This window comes from Palaemon carinicauda, chromosome 4 (assembly GCF_036898095.1).
Source record: "Palaemon carinicauda isolate YSFRI2023 chromosome 4, ASM3689809v2, whole genome shotgun sequence".
In the NCBI taxonomy this organism is placed as follows: domain Eukaryota; kingdom Metazoa; phylum Arthropoda; class Malacostraca; order Decapoda; family Palaemonidae; genus Palaemon; species Palaemon carinicauda.
This window is the reverse complement of record NC_090728.1, coordinates 134,770,182-134,785,119: the sequence shown is the minus strand read 5'-3', so window position 1 is coordinate 134,785,119 and position 14,938 is coordinate 134,770,182. Positions and strand designations below refer to the sequence as shown.

General features: G+C 38.7%; 1 pseudogene; it reads right to left on the bottom strand.

Annotated features, from left to right (window-relative positions):
* LOC137639673 (putative neural-cadherin 2) overlaps positions 1–14,938 on the bottom strand; it is a 73,573-nt pseudogene that overhangs the window by 22,707 nt on the left and 35,928 nt on the right.

Here is a 14,938-nt window from a genome sequence, read left to right as displayed (position 1 = left end):
TGAATCTATTTCCTTATCCATTCTTTCTCGCTAAAAACGAGCTACCCACTAAGAGGTGGGGTCCCTGGAGAATCTGCCCTCTGAAGGATGATGTCTCTCTATGTCCTGTAGAGTGTCTAAAGGTCTATCTTCGTAGAACTTCAGACTTCAGGGGAGGACAGCTCTTTAAAGGAGAAACTTCTGGATCAAATTTATCCCTAAAACAACTAAGGGCAAAGCTCACCTACTTTATTCGTAGAGCGGATCCGGACAGTACTCCCACAGGTCATGATCCGAGAAAGATTGCTTCATCACTGAACTTCTTTCAGTATATGGACTTTGAACGCCTTCGTTCATGCACTGGATGGAAATCATCCAGAGAGTTTTACAAACAATATGCAAAACAAGTGCATGAACTGAAACACTTCGTGGTGGCGGCAAGTAGTGTATTAAAACCTGCCCCCTAATTACTGTAGTAAACAGTTTTTGGTTTGGGACCTCACATGTCCTCGCACATGTAACGGATGAGAATCATCCAGAGTGTTCTACATACACTATGCTAGAAAAATCCATGATCTGAAGCAATATGTGGTGACGCCAGAAAGAATATTTAACCTGCCGTCTAATTCTACGATGAACAGCTAATTGACTGGGACTGTCAATTAAAGGGAGAAGAGGTCACCCTTCTTAGGTGTGACTTCTTTTAATTAAATGTTACCATGATAACACTGGCTCTGTTCAAAATCCCAGGTGTGGAATTATACAGATATCAATAGTGCCGGTGTACGAAGTACACAGTGCAGATAGAAGTAACCAGTACAGGAATTATGAAGAGAAATTGTTTTATAATTTTCTTCAGTCTGAGAGTGGCACTCATCATTTCTTCCTTCAAGAAGGAAATATAGTCTCTGTACTTGTTACAGGTATAATCCCATTGTCATACTACATTCATTTTACTGAACATCTTTTAGTCATTTATTAGTAATAAATGTCTATTAGAATGTAGTGTGTCCACCTTCGCCAGTCAATTGTATGTATACATGCCAGAGTTCTTCAACTTACCAAAGTAAGTATCCCTCATATATTTGTATGCATCAAATAATAGATATAAGAGACACTGCTGTTATTTTAGCAAATATACAACTATGAGACTATTTGTATATACAGTGTGTACTTATGTTTGGTCATACTATGTATGTTAACCTCAAGATCCCTTTTCTACTGTCTAGGATGACTCTTCCCTGTAGGAGGCAGGAAGCACTAACATTGGTTATGATTAGTGATGGTGACGAATAACGGTAACGTCCCTTCTCTCATGTGGTCCCCATGACCATAGAAAAGATTGCTATAAGGTTGAGGCACTGATTAAAAATCCACAGATACACTAATGCTCTGGTATGCTTCCATCACGACGACATGGCTTGAGCCCAAAAAACGGATTTTGAGTGAAGCGAAAAATCTATTTTTGGGTGAGATAGCCATGTCGTCCTGATGGACCCACCTATCTCTTCTAAAAAAAAAGATCTTCACAGTATCCCTCCCGTGGTACTGTATCTGTAACACCACGCTCAATGCTACAAGGAATGCCCGCCGTCGTGGGAATGGCGCTGTTGTATTCCCAATAGTATCACGTGAGCGGAGAGAGCCTTTGGACGGCTCCCTTTTGCCACATCCTCCTCGAAGCTAAAACGTTGTTTGGGGTGCAGATTGCTATGGAGGCGTGTCAAGAATGCGTCCGCTGATATTATGAGATATCCTTTGGAGAAATTTTAAGGATATTCGCGCCAGGAGTTAGAATTCTGGATACCTAAAGGTAAAATTCTCTGGGAATATCACTGTAGTACATATATCCCTTAGTAAGCTACTTTAAGGAACTTTCATCAGGACGATATGGCCATCTCACCCAAAAATAGATTTTTCGCTTCGCTCAAAATCCGTTCATTTACCCAGTCCTGTTGTATCCTTAATTACTATATTATCAATTAGTCGTTTTATTACTGTTACCAAAAAAAAAATATCTAATGTTAGTAACTTGGCAAACATTAAATTGAAAAAGTTCCTAACCATATTGTTCAGTGGTTACCATCATGCTCTTAAACTAGCTATAATTTAATTATGAAGCCGCAGTTCTTTGAATGCTTTGATACTATGATGTCAAAGACATCTTCATAAGTCAGTCGTTAAAACTATATATAGTATGTATCGTTACACACCATGATTTTCAAAGCCTTTCAAAACTACAGTTTATTCAGAAAAGCTTGTATAGATTAGGTGATGTTAAACTAAATAACTTGCGTCCAGGAATTATACTGATGGACAAACTTCCACTGTCTGTTTCCTGTCAAAGTAAATTTGCAAAGGTGTGTTTTAATTAAGCTGGAAACCTTAGAACTGACATAATTGTCAGTCTGTACTGCACTAATAGCTGTCTGGTATTAGCCACACGCAAACATTTAAAAAACGCTTTAGAAATCAAATACACTTTAGGAGCTGAATTATACATAATGTACTGATATCACTGAAAGAACATACTTTGCATAAACATTCAACAATTTTAATGTAAGAACAGAGGATGTTCTCGACGAGCAAGTAATTTTGAGTGACGTTTCCACCGGCTCAAACAAACAACCCGTATTTTTTCCCTTATATTCATTGCACTGTTTCTAAAAGGTTCCAAGCTGCGTATAGTTAAAATGAGAGATCGTGAAACAATAAAGGCCAATTCTATTCCATTGCATATGTTCCTCATAATATTCAAAATGGATGAGTGTTTTTAGCAGATGTTAAATCCAATTCAAAATTGTGTAAAAATGGTGAGTATTTTTACAATAATAAAACTTAGAATAGACAATGTTGATAAATGGGAACAATCGTAATATATTTATTAATAAGAGACATGTTGCTGAGAGAGAGAGAGAGAGAGAGAGAGAGAGAGAGAGAGAGAGAGAGAGAGAGAGAGAGAGAGAGATATTGTGTTTCTTATAGTGGTACAAGTTAAAAGATCTCTCACGAGCGGCAGAGACAAGGGACAAGCTATTGCACTAAAGCTCAGTGGCATAGATACTGAGCTTATTCATGTATCATCTGCACCAAAGATAGGACATGGGATGGTCAGGTAATAATTTCCGATTATTCAGAAGATAAAATAATCCCTCTACAACCTTCCTTGGCCTACTAGACCAAAGATTGAGAGCCCATAAGGGAATCAAAAAAGGTGTCCTCCTTGCAATATTTCATATGTTTCCTTATATCATGTCGAAGTACCATACTCTCAGAAAATGTCAAATTAGTAATTTTTTTTTTATAAAAATCCCTATTGTTATTTTTTTATTATTGTGCAGCCTTTTTTTTGCGGGGGGGGGGGGGTGGAGCAAAGTTACAAGCCGGAAATAAACTATTTTACAAGTAGGGGACACACTGTCCAGCTAAAGGAAATATGCATAACAGTAGGCAATTTACTAAATTGATAAAAGTAATTTTTTTCTGGTCTGCCCAAGATATTCTCATTATATTTATCTGGATAGTCTGTTTAATAATTAAATATAGAGGGCAGGAAATTTTTAAATTCCCTAAGATGAGTATTTGGGAAATTTAAAGCGTAAACGTGACAAGTGGGTTCAGATACCTTCTAGTTCAGTGGAATTTTTTCCATTCTTGATATTCAAATTTTTTTTTCAATTATCTGGTAATTTACCTGTAGTGGAAGTGAAATGGAAGCTCTAGAAGCCGCTGAAGAAGGATCGAGGGAGTCAACCAAGGCAGGCGAAGAGGTGTCAAATCCATACGTCAATGACTCTTTGACGCTGGAATCCTCTTGACCTTTTTGTTTGTTGATCACACCTATCGGGTTCTCTACCCGAATACTGAGGTTTACAGCTTTTTCCAGCTGAAGGATGAAATGAAAAATAGAAATGTTAGAATTTCAGATTGGGTATTTATATATCTTTTAAATATCAAAGAGTATAATTATTTTGTTAAACGATAGATATCATTTCAAAAAGGTTACTTACTTGATTGGAATGAAAGTCAAGGATTCCTTGTAGTTTGACAGGGTTTATGAGGTCCCCTACTTTTTCCTTAACGCTAATCCAGACACATGCTGAAGAGGGGGAGGGAAGCCTAGAGGTGGCAGCATGAAACGATGAGTATGAAGAGGATGATGACGAGAAGGGTTTAACAGATGTCACAACAGTCGTAGAGGATTTGGATGGCCTCATTTGGTCGGTGAAGTCATAAACATTAGTACCTTTATATATTCGACTTTATCTTTGACTGCCACAGTCTCTACCAGCCTTTCTATTAAAAAAAAAAAATAATAAAAAAAAAATAAAAATCTTGTCACCAATAAGACTTTGATGATTATCAAACTAAGAGTTCTTTTATTGGTAATTGCAACTTTGTTAATGTTGGAAAAGCGGATGATTCTTTTATTTTTCTGAAAAATACTTCTTAAATTAATTTAATATTATATTTCTTTGTCCGAGTTCACACTGGCTACGGGTAAATAAAACCAAGATGTTATTTAGTCAGCAATTATGAAATTAATACGCATGTGGAGACAATCTCATTAAATTACTGTTCCACTTAGAAATAAAGACGAAGCTTAATTAACGGATATCGTTTAATTCCATAAAGCGTCCTGTCTGGAATCTTAATTATGAAGAAAAGCCAGGTAGCTAAAGGGTTTAAAGAAGAAATTTTTGAAAGGAAAGTACTAAATGAAATTAGTAGTTGACATTATGTATATATATATATATATATATATATATATATATATATATATATATATATATTTGTATATATATATATATATATATATATATATATATATATATATATATATATATATATATATATATATATATATATATATATATATATATATTTCAAACAAGCCATATATGTTAATACATTAAATTCTGGATTATCATAACAACCTCAGGATCAGAGGCCCGGGCGAAATCACTCAAAGACTATATTATATATCCGGCCTAGTTTCGAACCTTGGTTCAGGATACTTATATGACATTGACCATACCCCTCAGCCACGAAGAAAGATAAAAAGTTAAGGACAATTCTTCTCTACATATAGCTGTCGAATTCAAGTTTTCAGTACTTGGAATTGAAATACACCCATCTTCGCCATCGTAGCTAATTGGCAGGTTTGTGACTTGGCATTCGATTAATGATAAATTTTGCAAATTTAAACGTGTTTTCCATATTTCATATAAGCAATATATATTAACACATTAAAGTCTGGATTCGCTTAACAACCTCGGGATCAGAGCCCCTGACGAGATCACTCAAAGACTATAGTATTTGTCCGGTCATGCTTCGAACCCTGATCCAGGATACTTGTGTGACATTGGCCATACCACTCAGCCAAGAAGAAAGATAAAAAGTCAATGACAATTCTTCTGTACATATACCTATTGAATTCAGTACTTAGAATTGAAATCAACCCATCTTCCCCATCGTAGCTAATTGGTGGGTTTGTGACTTGGCATTCCATTAATGATAGATTTTGCACATTTAAATGTGTTTTTCATATATCAAATAAGCCATATACATTAACACATTAAAGTCTGGATTCTCATAACAACCTCGGGATTAGAACCGCATGTGAAATCACTCAAGGACTGCAGTATCTGTCCGCCTGGGCTTCGATCCCTGGTCCAGGACACTTGTGTGACATTGACCATACCACTCAGCTACGAAAAAAGATAAAAAGTCAATGATAATTCTTTCTACATGTGACTGTTGAATTCAGGGTTTTTGTAATTAAAATGAAATCAACCCATCTTCACCACTGTAGCTTATTGATAGGTTTGTGTCTTGGCATTCGAATAATGATAAATTTTGCACATTTAATCCAGTTTTTTTTTTATATTTCATAAAAGCCATACATATTATCACATTAAAGTCTGGATTCTCTTAATCTCTTAACAACCTCGGGATTTGAGCCCCAGGCGAAATCATCCAAAGACTATCATATCTCTCCGGCTGGGCATCGAACCCTGGTCCAGGATTCTTGTGTGACATTGACTATACCACTCAGCCATGAAAAAAGATAAAAAGTCGATGACAATTCTTCTGTGCATATACCTGTCGAATTCAGTTTTTTTTTCTTATTTAGAATTGAAATCAACCAATCTTCACCATCGTAGCTGATTGGTAGGTTCGTGACTTGGCATTCAATTAATGATAAATATTGCACATTTAAACGTGTTTTTCCTATTTCGAAAAAGCCATAAATATTAACACACTAAAGTCTGGATTCTTTTAACAACTTCGGGATCAGAGCCCAAGGCGAAATCACTCAAACACTCTAGTATCTGTGTGGCCGGGATTCGAACCCTGGTCCAGAATACTTGTGTGACATTGACCATACAACTCAGTTCACAAAGAAAGATAAAAAGTCAATGACAATTCTTCTGTACATATACCTGTTAAATTCAAGTTTTTTGTACCTAGAATTGAAATCAAACTATCTTCACCATCGTAGCTAATTGGTAGGTATGTGACTTAGCATTAGATTAATGATGAATTTTTCACATTTACACATGTTTTTTATATTTCAAAAAAACCATAGATATTAACGCATTAAAGTTTGGGTTCTCTTGATAACCTCGGGATCAGAGCCTCAGGCGAAATCACTCAAAGACTAGATTATCTGTCCGGCCGGGCTTCGTTCCCTTGTCCAGGATACTTGTGTGACATTGACCATACCAATCAACCTAGATGAAAGATAAAAAGTCAATGGTAATTCTTCTGTACATATACCTGTCAAATTCAGGTTTCTCTTTGTAATTAGAATTGAAATCAACTCATCTTCACCATCGTAGCCAAATGGTAAGTTTGTGACTTGGCATTTGATTAATGATAAATTCTTCACATTTAAACCCGTTTTTCATATTTCAAATAAGCCGTATATAATACCACATTAAAGTGTGGGTTCTCTTAACAACCTGGGGATCAGAGCCCCAGACAAAATCCCTCAAAGACTATAGTATGTGTCTGGCCAGGCTTTGAACCCTTGTCCAAGATACTAGTGTGACGTTGACCATTCCACTCAGCCACGAAGAAAGATAAAAAGTCAATGACAATTCTTTTGTACATATACCTGTCAAATTCAGGTTTTTTGTTCTTAGAATAGAAATCAACCCATCTTCACCATCGTAGCTGATTGGTAGGTTTTTTACTTAGCATTCGATATATGATAAATTTTGTATATTTAAACGTCTTTTTCATATTTCAAATAAGCCATATGTATTAACACATTAAAGTCTGGATTCGCTTAACAACCTCGGGATCAGAGCCCCAGGAAAAATCACTCATAGTCTTTAGTATCTGTCCGGCCGGGCTTCGAACCCTAGTTCAGGATACTTGTGTGACATTGAACATACCACTAAGCCTCGAAGAAAGATGAAAAGTCAATGACAATTCTTCTGTAAATATTCAGTCAAATTAAGTTTTTTTTGTACTTAGAATTGAAATCAACCCATGTTCACCCCCGTAGCTAATTGTTAAGTTTGTGACTTGGCATTCGATTAATGATAATTTTTTTACATTTAAACGTGTTTTTCATATTTCAAATAAGCCATATTTATTAACACATTAAAGTCTGTATTCTCTTAACAACCTCAGGATCTGAGCCCTAGGTGAAATCACTCAAATACTATAGTATCTGTCCAGCTGGGCTTCGAACCCGGGATCAGAATACTTGTATGACAGTGACCATGCCACTCTCCCACGAAGAAAGATGAAAAGTCAATGACAATTCTTCTGTACATATACCTGTCAAATTCAGGTTTTTTTACTTAGAATTTAAATCAACCAATCTTCACCATCATAGTTAATTGGTAGGTTTTTGACTTGTCATTCGCTGATTGATAAATTTTGCTCATTTAAATCTTTTATCTTTCTTAGTGGCTGGGTGGTATGGTCAATGTCACACAAGTATCCTGGACCAGGGCTCGAAGGCTGGCCAGACAGATACTATAGTTTTTGAGTGATTCTGACTGGGGCTCTAATCCCGAGGTTGCTAACTGTTAATAGAACCAGTTGCAGGTTTGACAAGAAATAGCATGTATGTATTCTGTGACCTTCTTACCGGGACCCTATGTGTATATATACGCCATGTGTCGTAATATAGTTACTCAGTTGCTTTAATCTCACCTTTGAGTCACTACCTACTCCTGGCTCGTCACATTGTAAACTCACTCGGAAGTAAACTCGCTCCTCCCGCCTTCCCCCAATCTCTGTTACTATGACGGGCTCGACGGAAGTTGGCGCCACCCCATTGAAACTTTCGTCATTCACCAGAAGAGATGCGTTTGCTAGGTTTATGGGTGCAGAAGTCCAGTTCTACATCAAGGGCGTGAATCGCTCAATGACTAAAGGAAATTATCATCCCACGGCGATACTCGAGGACACCTTCCCTGGAATCTCCGACGACTGGCTTTGTGAACAAGGAGACACCCCAATAGCGTATGACACCCTCAAAACATACTTTCTGCAGCAGTACTCGCAGTTGCCAGCCGCCCGTAGAGCAAAGTTTTTCCAGCTCTCTTAACAACCATTGGGGGACCAAAGGGCTTTGCTGGCCATCATTGAAATGACCAGTATCGCTTGCCTGGAACCTGCCGCAAACGGCTCTACTCGTGAGGTGAACCTACTTCGTGCCCTTTCAATACGCCATTTATCCAAACCTGTACACTCTGCCATCTCATTTATCGATAGTTTACTCATAAAAGAGTTGATGACCAAAGCTGATAACTTTATGGACAGCCACTTCACACACCTCCATCAACGGGGCACTCCTGACGAAGAGGACACCTATTCAACGTCAACCGAAGCTGACGTGAATGCCATAGGACACACACGCCTACCCTGTGACATGCTGGAGGGGCGACAAAGCCACCCATCGCCCACTACTCACTCGCGCCCCAACCAACGACTTCTACAGCCACTTACTGCCGCCCATAGGCCGCACTTTTGCTACTACCACTCCAGATTCCAGGCAACCGCGAAGAAATGTGCCAAGGATTATCATTGACCAAAAAACCTAAAAGTACGCCATCGCTCGTGTTGGTGGCCTTCCATATTTCTAATCTTTTCTTTTTACATGATGCAGGAACGGGCTTACGATTTTTAGTAAACACGGGTGCTTGTTGTTTTCTTTTGTCAAGGGATTTCTTCAGGACACGACATAGTTGGTCTAAGTCTCCCGACGTCCACCTGGTAGCGGCCAATGGATCTGTGATACCCACCTACGGTTACGAAAACCTCATATTATCGTTTAGAACCGGTAAATTCAATTGGAGGTTTCTCGTCACATCGCCAATCCTCGGTGCGGATTTCCTCTCTCATTCCCACCTTCTGGTCAATGTCGCCCACCGACGATTGGTCAACATAGACTCGTACTTGTCGACACCTCTTTTACCTGCCCTCTTCAAACTCTCTCTCGACATCAGCGCACCCACGGATGCCTACGCCCACCTCCTCACGTCATACCCGCAATTCTTCTGTCTAGAACTTCGCCAAACGACTACGGCTCCTTCCAAATACGGTATTTATCTCCATATCAAGACGAGGGGACCCCCAGTCCTCGCCAAATTCAGACATTTGGCACTGGATCGATTGGCAGCCTTCAAACAGCCGTCCGCCAAAAAGGCTTCCAGCCCATGGTCGTCACAATTACACATCCTCCTGAAGAAAGAGGGCTCCCTCCGTCCCTGTGGGGATTACAGGCGCCTGAACATGCAGACCGAACCGGATCACCACCTCAACGCTCGACCTCCTGAAGGGGTATTATCAGTTGCCTATGAACCCAGAACACATCCCCGATACTGCCATCACCACCCCCTTCAGTACCTACACCTTCAATTACTCCTGTTTTGGTCTACGTAATGCTGGGTCCACTTTTCAACGTCCCATGGATGGTATCTTAGGGGACCTCCTCTTTTGTGTATGCCACGTGGATGACATATTTGTGTTCTCTTCCTCAAAAGAGGAACTCATCCGTCACTTGCGCATCGTTCTCAACCGCCTGCAACAAAACGGCCTTGTAGTCCACTACGACAAGTGTACCTTTGGCGCAAATGAAGTGTCGTTCTTAGAGTACCGCATCACTCCTAAAGGAGTCCATCCCTTCCCTTGGAAGCTAGCAGCCGTTCAGGCCTTCCCCATGACCTCAACTGTCAAAGCACTGTAGGAAATCTTGGGCATGATCAACTATTATCACCATTTTCTGCCAGCCATTGCCGCCACTCTTTCTCCCCCCTCTCCCTCCCTCAAGGGCAAGCCAAAATACCTGAAGTGGGGCCCCCTTCATGAAGCGGCCTTCTGCAATGCTAAGAAAGCCCTATCAACCACTGCTGCTCTCAATTTTCCCGTCACACATGCCCCTCTCCTTCTCTTGACTAATGCCAGCGACATCGCTATTGGTGCAGTACTCGAACGGGTTGTCAACGGCTCGCTCGCCTGCCCATTGGCCTTCTTCAGCAGAAAACTGTCCAAGGCAGAATCGGGCTATTCCACCTTTAATTGCGACTTGCTGGTGGTCACTTTTGCCATTTCTCAGAAGGTATGCCCTTCGTCATTCGCAGAGACCACATGCCTCTGATACACTCCTTCACTCGACAGTCTGACGCCTGGTCGGCCCGTCAATGCCGACATCTCTACGCCGCAGCTGAATACAATTGCACCCTTCAACACATCCCTGGGATAATGAAACCGGTCGGTTGCTGTTCAACTGGGATTGAATTACAATGCCTTGGCTGACGCTCAACGACATGATCTAGAGTATCAAGCATGTAGGACATCCTGCACATCCCCCCGTTGGGAAGACATCCCCATCGATGACTCCAACACCACCCTCCTCTGTAACGTCAGTACTGGATTTCTGCTCCCCTGTGCCGACAGGTATTTGATTTCCTTCACGGAATATCACATCCCTCGTGCCGTTCTACTGCACAGCTGCTGAAGACAAAGTTCATTTGGACCGGCTTTATTAAGGATGCTAAGGATTGGGTGCACGCATGTACTTCTTCCCAAACTTCAAAAGTATATCGACACACGGATTTAGGAGTGGGCACCTTTCTCAACCTCAGCGTCGTCACGCCCACTTTCACGTCGACGTTGTAGGCCCGCTACCCACATCACAAGAACGTCGTTACCAGTTTACCGTCATCGACCGCTCCACTCGTTAGCCTGAAGCCAATTCCCATGGAAACTGCAACGTCCGCATCATGTACATCTGCCTTACTCTCAGGATGGATAGCAAGATTTGGTATCCATGAGCATATTACTTCTGGCAGGGACACAGTTTTCATTTCTCAATTGTGGAAGTCATTAGCGAATCTCTTGGGTATCACCCTACATCAGACAACTGCCTACAACCCCGCTGCCAATGGAATGGTTGAACGTTTTCATCTCACCCTCAAAGCAGCTTTGATGTCCTGCTGGAAGGACTCCAACTGGTTACTCAGCTTCCCTGGGTTCTCCTGTGACTAAGGACCACTCCAAAACACGGCCTGGACGTCTCGGCAGCTGAAATGATGTATGGCAACCCGTTGTTCATCCCTACCGAATTTTTCCCTTCTGCAACCTCCTCCGACGATCTCCAGCGCATACGTCGGGTCCCGAAAAAATCTACTCCATGCCACCAGACTTACAAGCCCCCCGCGAAGAATCACGTACCGACAGACTTGCACTCTGCAACACACGTCTTCCTACGCAACGGGACTAGCAAGCCACCACTGACACCCCCTTACACGGGTCTTTTCCTTGTGATCCGACGCAAACATGTACAGTATGTCTGTTTTAGGGGGGGAGCCATGTACAACCCTTGTGTAACATGAGCATACATAGTAATGACATTTCTCTTTTTTGTATATATTATCCTTTGTATCTTTGCTCTCCACTCCCACTGACAGCAACTTGTTTTAACATGTCTGCATACTCCATTGTTAACTGTTAACAGAACCGGTTGCCATTTTGACAAGAAATAGCATGTCTGTATTTTGTGACCTTCTTACCGGGACCTAATGTGTATATATATACTCGATGTGTCGTAATCAAGTTACTCAGTTGCTTTCATCTCGCCCTTGAATCACAACCTACTCTTGGCTTGTCACAGCCTAAATGTTAGTGGGCATTGAAAAGCCAATACAACAATTACCACAAAAAAATTTTAAAAGATAAGAAAAACGATATTAGTAGTTTCTTGAACGCCTCCAAATGTATAAGGGGAAGCTAGTCATAACTGATTTTCAAATATGCATTCACAAGTCTTATGGTTCCAGCGGGAGACTTGCTAATGATCAGTAGTAGCGTAGGATGTGACACATCGTCAATTATATTTCTTGAAGGTGTAACTAACAGAATTTGGTTAGGCAATATTCATATTAATCTTTTTTTTTTTACCGTCTTTGGGAGATTTGCTTTCCTGTCAATCTTTTTGGGTGAACTTTTTGAAATGTCTGCTGGCGTTCAGCGATTCCCTTGTAGTTTCTGAATATGTACCAACCTTGTATTATTCTTATATCCATTTACAGATACTTGCGTACACTGCATGAAATAGAAATTGCACTAGAAATGTGGGTACATTCACAATGAGCCATTAATCAGAAAGGTTTTCCACTTTCTTTTATTAAGCAAGTACTGTTTATAAAGTTATTAATAGGATCTGTGGTTTTCGTAAATATTCTTCACATCAGTATTCATTAATCCTCGCTTGAAACCCCTGCCATGAAAATCACCCAGAGGGTCTCTAACTTATATTCATCGGCATTGGGTTATTTTTACCATAATTCTTATTAAGTTTAATATAGAGTGTATATTGGTTGATTGAAACTGTTTTAAACATAATACATACTCTATTTAAGATAATTGAAGGCTTGAAAGTGATGTTTCCAGTTATATATGAACTGCCTTGTTTCAATGATAAATACAATTATCAAGCTGTGTCCCGTACTCTATGTGTGTATATACGCTAATGTAATATAGTCATTTATGATTGGAAAAAGTGTATGTAACATCATTCATTAGCTTTTAGAACTAGAAAAAAAATTTCTCTTTATAGTCGAAAAATATTTCTATAATTTAGTAAATTATTTTGTTCCTAATTTTGTCTGATACTGAACATCGTATATGGCAGTAGGTTTGATATTTTAAGTTTACTTCAAATTCTAATGGCCCTTGTGACAAGCCAAGAGTAGGTTGTGATTCAAGGGCGAGATGAAAGCAACTGAGTAACTTGATTACGACACATCAAGCATATATGCACATTAGGTCCCGGTAAGAAGGTCACAAAATACAGACATGCTATTTCTTGTCAAACTGGCAACCGGTTCGATAAGCTAAAATCTGTGTATCAGATGTGAATGATGAAAAACTAAAACTTCGTTTTCTTTTTCCTTGTCGTATTGGATGTCCGATGTAATATTTGCTAATGAAGGTAAATATCAAACTTCCAATTGTATCTATTTAAAGAAAATATATAAAAAAATAAAAGGACTAACATCTTATCTGTATTTCAAACATATAACCTCCAGTAAATAGTAACAATAACTTTATTTGTTCCCTAGCAATTTACCAACCAGAAAATGGAATTGTTCTGATTTAGTATACAAAATCATCAATAGTTGAAATCAGTCCTTTTTACCCTCGCAATGAATTGTATGTTGATGTAAATCTTATAAACGTAATATATGATTATCGGTTTTAGATGATATATATTAAGCTTGATTTGTTGCCTTGTGCTAGTGATTTCATATTTAACTTCGGAGTAGTCCATCAGATAGTGCGCTAGTAACATTTCAACCAAAGTTCTCAGTAGGGTAAATTCTTTTCCCTCTACAGTAACCCTTCTAGTTCTTCGATGTTAGTACCAAAGACTGTATCCAATAATAGCGTTTTAAATATATCAAAAAGAACCTGCAGTTAAACTAATACCATCTCACAGTAATATTCTCCTAAAATTTCATTTAAACGATTTATTCTAAAAAAAATCACGCCTTCAAACGGTAACTCAGTAAACTACAATCATACAGATGATAGGTGGGTGTCGGTTAAGGTGATGTATTACTAGAAAATAATTGTCTGTTTACCTCTGACCAACTCCAAGTCATGTATGATAGGCTACTGATTAAATATTGTTCTTTTGATCATTATTATAATCTAGTTAAGTAAATTTTTACAACAATTGATTGCATCTTATTCATGCAAGTCATTTTAGAGCGAAAGATAATATCAAAGCATGGACATAAACAAAAACACTATTCATCTCTATATCTCAGAAGAATACAAATCCAATAAATATTTGTATTTTTTTTTCTTTTCTTTTCTTTTTTTTTGGCAAAATCTGGAGTTTTTAATGGCTTATGTGATATCAAACGCTCAATTCCTTATGAGCGCAAATCAAGGAAATATACAACTCATGTTTCTTTTATTTTATTAACAAAACATATTTTTTTTTTATTTATTAAGCTATTGTAAAAAATATGACTACAAGGTTACTGGGAATAAAGATCATCACGAAACCATGAATAGAATTTTACAATGACCGACCGATCAAAGAAATATATTTCTAAACTAATATGAAGTGAATCATGGAATCATTTGCATATTTTCCATTTTGTTTTATTAGCCATTTAAGCTTAGGATACATATTAGGGAGATATACCTCCTTCCAAATACATGACAATTTGCTGTGACTTTACATGGTGCGAGTAACTTCATATATCAATTGTATCTTATATGTGAAGAATTATTTTTACTCTCAAACTGCATTTTCATGGACTTTACTCATCTTACAACGTTGACGTATGTATTCAATTGTCTCTCTTTAACATTAAAGGGAAAATTATATTACAACTATTCATCATCATCAATAAACGAGGAAAAGTATCTTGTGGAAAAAATAATTACAGAAAAAACACATTTTGCTCAAAAA